Source organism: Bison bison, unplaced genomic scaffold (assembly GCF_000754665.1).
Source record: "Bison bison bison isolate TAMUID 2011002044 unplaced genomic scaffold, Bison_UMD1.0 scf7180017864242, whole genome shotgun sequence".
In the NCBI taxonomy this organism is placed as follows: Eukaryota; Metazoa; Chordata; class Mammalia; order Artiodactyla; family Bovidae; genus Bison; species Bison bison.
The window spans coordinates 958,957-965,027 of NW_011494814.1; the positions used below are offsets into that span (position 1 = coordinate 958,957).

At 37.4% G+C, this 6,071-nt stretch overlaps 1 protein-coding gene across 1 annotated transcript in view; it reads right to left on the bottom strand.

Moving 5' to 3' along the window:
• NPAS3 (neuronal PAS domain protein 3) overlaps positions 1-2,308 on the bottom strand; it is a 940,521-nt gene extending 938,213 nt beyond the window's left edge. Inside the window, exon 1 of the mRNA XM_010847026.1 lies at positions 1,855-2,308. The gene's annotated coding sequence lies outside the window, so the exon portion shown is untranslated. The remainder of the gene's footprint in view (positions 1-1,854) is intronic.
• Positions 2,309-6,071: the final 3,763 nt, after the last annotated feature.

A 6,071-nucleotide genomic window follows, 5' to 3' on the forward strand; every position in this document is an offset into this window, starting at 1 on the left:
GCAAACAGTTGACTCACTGGAAAAGACTCTGATGCTGGGAGGGATTGGGGGCAAGAGGAGAAGGGGATGACAGAGGATGAGATGGCTGGATGGCATCACTGACTCGATGGACGTGAGTCTGAGTGAACTCCGGGAGTTGGTGATGGACAGGGAGGCCTGGAGTGCTGTGATTCATGGGGTTGCAAAGAGTCGGACACGACTGAGCGACTAAACTGAACCAATCCTTTTCATAAGCTACCTGCCTTCAGTCACCATACTGCCCTTTGTGGAGTATGCTTCAGCTGAGATGGACTATACATAACAGTACTACATGCATACTTACTACCTGATGGACTCAGAGAATAAGCTCTTCACCTCTGTAAACCTGAGGATACTCAGGGGTTTCAACACAAAGTGGTGGTGCCCCGCCGAGCACCGTTCGCTCATTCTCAAGGCTCCCGCTGAAGGGACTCCCTCCTCTGCTATCACAGTCATAATTAAGTCTGTGTTTGCCATAGACTTTAACACAATTAATGCAAACTGCAGATGTCTCAAAAGAAAGAAGTCTAAAAATGACAAAATGACATTAGAATCATAGTATGTGAAGTATCTACTTCTATAATTGTAAACACAGTTCTTTCAAATGTTTAGCTTATTTCAATTGTCCAAACTTACTCGAGGTCAATACTCATCTTTGGAGTCTTTCTTTGATTTACCCTTAAGGTGTGCAAATACACACACCCATACACACCTATTAAACACCAGGCATCTTCTATCAAAAGTCAGACTAAATATAAAGAATTTGTGGTTTCTGGGGAATATGAAACAATGCAAAAGTTTACAAACAAAAACATCAAGGCAAATAAACAATGTAAAGAATCTATTAAAATAAGTAGTGTGTCCAGAAACCAAGAGATAAAAGAAAAATAGCCCAGATTTCAACGGTCAAAGCAAACAGAAGTGTACTTGCCAACAGTTTGACAGAACAAGATACATACCGTGGGCAGACACTATACAGTAAATTTTGGGTCCCCTTGATTTTAAAGTGCCCAGTGGACATATGAAAGCCTATGGTCAACAGACAACTGTGTATATGGGTTTAGAGCTCAGGAGAGACACTGGTCAAAAAGGAACAAGTGCTGTGTTGTCAGCATCTTTACTTGCTTTTATAAACCATGGAAATGAATGGTAGACTCATGTAGGGAGTAGAGAATAAGGCGAGAACCCTGAACAACAAGCAGAGAACCGGGAGGAATACCAGAAATGCATGGCATCATGCAAGTCAAGGGATCAGAGGGTCACGAAAAAGGATAGAGTGATCAGAAGCATCTGATGCTGCCAAGACATTATGGAGATAAAGACTGAGAGTGTCTATTGGTAGTAGGTCAGCTCCACTGTGGAGCTATACAAGGAAGGGGACTATAGTTGGCTGGGAAAAATTGAAAGTCATGGTAAGTTCATGGGGTGAGAAAGAAATTTGGAAGCATTTGGTTATTTGGGGAGAGTAGGGCTTTCATTTTAAAGAATTTATAAGGATAACAAGAAATAAAAATCAAAGTAGAGATTGGGGTCACAGGTTTTGTTCTAAAAGAAAAACAAAACTTTAGGTTGCACTTGAAAATGGAAAGGTCCAACTTTGAGGGAATTGATGAAGTATATTTAAAGAAATGCTGAGTGAGTCTGAGATAAAGGAGCATAGAAACAGCAGCCAGGTGTAAAAGCCACACTGAAATTTTCCTGTACTGCGTTGAGGCAGGGAGCAGGGAGTGTAACAGCAATGATTTGATAATGATAGCTTCTACGTGTAGGCTACAAATGTCCTAAACTTTAAAACTGAGAGGAAAATAAGAACTTCCATAAGTTCATAATGCTTACTTTGATTTTGCCACCAAATTCGAGAAGTATACTTTCTCCAAACTGAGAAACAGACGGGTAAGAGAGTGACTCAGTCAAACAAAAGTGAGATTTTGCAGCTTTCATAATTTCTAAGAGATGACACACATGTAAAATAGATACCTGGAATAGAAAATAAATGCTTATAGTGAGCAACATTTTAAGATAGCAAAAATGAGTTACAAATTAGCAAACTCAAATGCTGACAAAGTTAAGATAGCATGCTAAAGAGCTTGTCACTGTGGCTGACACATGAATAACGCAATAAACAGTAACTATTAACGTATCATTATTAAAACTGTACAATATATGTGCAGTTGCTCAATTTTTCCAGGTAGAAAAGCACAGTCCAGAGATGGCCTGTGTTTTTCAGAAAGAGAACAGTCTCTCTAAATCGATATTGAACATATAAAAGAACATTTTCACCTGGAGTTGGGAAGCCAGAGTAGACCTGGACAAAATAAATCAAGTCATTATTACAGTGGGACACCAGACCAAATAGCCATGCAGAGTTATACTCATTTCTGGAGTTCAGTGCTCTCCTTGGGCAAATAGAAAGCTTCTGCCCATTAAACAGTTCTCATTAACACAGTAGAATTTCTAACTGTGTTATAGGTGAGAGCTCTGTTTCCATCCACGTAGTCTGTGTGACTATGCGTGTATGGAGATATTTAGGTATATATATCAATATGTCAGACATTACTTTGGGTTCAGGGAATTAAATGTGCCTCTTTACAATACATTAATAAATTTCTAGTTAAATTTTATTCCTAAGATTATTTGAGATATATCAATATATCTGACCATGCCTGACCACCACTGAAGACAAAATTCAGTGACAGTAGATAATAAACTTTGGAGAAAGTGAGCAATGTTCAGAGTAAAGACAGAAAGGAATTAGTATATTTGAACTACTGATTCATTCTTTCCCTAGAATCATTAATTATTTTGTTTCTTTATATATATTAAGTTCAACCAAGTTTATCAAATTTTATCCCTCTACTGGTTTGTATAAAAATAACAATCTTCACCACTATTAATAAATCATGGTAAAAAGCAAAATTAATCACAGTGTTTTTCAGTGTATGCTTACACATGATTTTCTGTGCAAAGATTTTTGTTACAGGTACTATGTACACATAGTCATGGGATGGATGAACAGTCCTTCTAGAGAAAAGATCCCTAGAAAAATGTCAGCCTCTTTGTAATCTCTTCTATTTTACATGATTAAATTTTTTTAAATTTTGGCCTAATCAACTTAAATTATTATAGGTACAATTTTGTGAAATACAGAATTAATGAAATTCAAATTTTATGGAACTATAATTGACTATAAAATAGGTCTAATATGATTCTAATTGGAAATATTCCACTGTTCCAGATTTCATCCATTTGGTGCTATCATTTGGAAGTAAAGACACTATCAATGGTATATTTGGTTCCAACTGATTTTCTTGGTTCCTTGCTTAATAGAGAGTCCTGACACATCTTGAATCTAAGACTATACTCTGTAGAATTTACAAGGGTATACTCTTAATAATGTAAAGAATTCAGCTCTGAAACCCAGAATATACTAGAAATTTCTAAGCATTTGTAAAAAATAATTTATAAAATACTTAATTTTCTCTAAAAATTTCTTTTTTTAGATCAACGGCCATGATTATGGTATGCAAAGGGTGGTTGTAGGTTTCTGACAGATATGGGGGATTTCTTTAATGAAACATAAATACGAAATAAGTATAATTAGAATTGGAATTCATTCATCCCTTCATTCAGTGTTCCAAGTGGAACTCTGTTCCAAGAATGCGTTTCACCATTGGCATGCAAAATGAAGAAGACTAATTTCTTCCCTTCCGAAGAGGTCACAATCTCTAGAAAAACAAGCGCAGAAGAACTATAACATTTCTTTATCATCCATTACTTTCGTTAACAGTCCTGTACCCTGGATATGGACACGTAGAAGTTTAATGATAGATTCTACTAATGAACTATGATCTGTTTACCCATTTGTTGATAGACAATTTCTATGTCCCACTGTCACCTCAAGAGCACTTTCCAGTTTGATAGTTCAGCACCATCTACAGATATTTGTTTGTCATTTATATAAACATCCCCATGCAGAAAATAATTAGGGAATGCACCCAACAGAGGATATTTGGGTCTGAGTGTATTAGCTATCAGGCCATGTTCTGATAATGAATTTGCATTAAACTATATTAGAATGGTATCAGTAAATCCTATTGGGATAAAAATTGGGCTAAAAGACTAGAAAAGGGGAAAACAACGTGCCAAGTGATTGGGCATTGACAGTAGGCAAACACCAAATTTATAGTTGGATCTGACTTGACTATAAACCACAGGTTATTTGGGGCTTACTGGTGGTTAAAGACGGAGAAGGCAATGGCACCCCACTCCAGTACTCTTGCCTGGAAAAGCTCATGGACAGAGGAGCCTGGTGGGCTGCAGTCCATGGGGTCGCACAGAGTCGGACACGACTGAAGTGACTTAGCAGCAGCAGCAGGTGGTTCTAGTGGTAAGAACCCATCTGCCAATGCAGGAGACTTAAGAGATGATGGTTTGGTCCCTGGGTGAGAAAGACACCCTGGAGAAGGAAATGGCAACCCACTCCAGTGTTCTTGCCTGGAGAATCCCAGGGACGGGGGAGCCTGGTGGGCTGCTGTCTATGGGGTCACACAGAGTCAGACACGACTGAAGCGACTTAGCAGCAGCAGCAGGTGGTTAAAGAATTCACCTGCCAATGCAGGAGACACAGATTCGATTCTTGGGTTGGGAAGATTCCCTGGAGGAGGAAATGGCAACCCACTCCAAGTATTGTCTGGAAAACCCCACGAACAGAGAACCTTGGCAGGCTATAGTCCATGGGGTTGCAAAGAGTAGGATGTGACTTGGCAACTGAACATGCATGCACAAGTTATTTTAACCAAGACTTTTAAGTGTGACACATCATTAAATTAAGGTATATTCAAGAGTGCCATGCTATGCAAAGACAGGAATATATTATAAGCCATGCCACCATAACTCACAAAATGGAAATCTATTCACTTGTGATTATTACAAAAACTATGTGGAAAAAAGAACCGTAGACTGTAACTTGCTAAACAATATCATAACTTGCTAAACAATATCATAACTTGCTAAACAATATCATAATCTCTGCATAATAATCTTTAATATAATACTTCAGCATAATGCTAGGTGTGATTAGCAAGTTTTGATGATCTGTTTATTTTGCAATTGTAATCATTAGCTTTATAGAGATAGTTAATGATGAAATCAGAAGATAAGAAAGGTTATGATTTAGTAAAATTTGAGGATGCAAGAAGACTCAATACCTGTAAGCCAATGGAAGGTATTAAAGGCAATATAAAAGATGGGGCCTATAGCATTAATTGGATAGAATTAATAGCATTAATAGAAAAGCCCCAGAATAAAGATTGAAAACAGAAAATAAATCTAAAACAGACAGACGGAAGGTAGTATTAGGATGTCATTTCTACTCTATACTAACTCAACACAAACAGTTTTGAGTCTAGTTTCAAATCCTTACTATCTGTGACCTTACCTGTAAAGTGAAGATATTACCAAACACATCTTACTGAGTGATGGAAAAGCTTAAATAATATAAAGCAAAGGCACAAAGTGAACTCTGGGGAAGTTAAAATGTATGGATAAATAGAACAAATCAGGAAGAGAGCAAGCTTAAAAATAGGACAGATACCTGCCGTGATATAATATATTAGAATGTGAAAGCATTAACATCATAAGGATCTGTCCACTACTGAATCATGATTAAGACTAAGATTCTGCATCATATACAATTTTGGAAAGATTACATACTTGAAACCTTGGTCACTTTCTGTCCAAATAGCTGACTTCATTTTTCATTAAGCTCCAAGAATCTCTATAGGACTATTTCAGCTCTAGATCCTCTCACCTATAATAATCCCCATAACAGTGATTCAGATCAATGAAAGACAAGTTTCCTTAAGTCTCTTGCATTTCTGAGCATCTTGCAGGCAAGGTACTAACTATCCTTTGCTCCAAACTGTCCACTGAAGTTTGCTTGTGTAGAGAATGGCCCTGGAAGATAGAGCTAGTGTTTTTCCCTCTGAGGAAAAAGAACACATCTCTAAAAGATTTAGAGTCCCTAAGATCAGAGTTCTTGTAACACAAGCTAT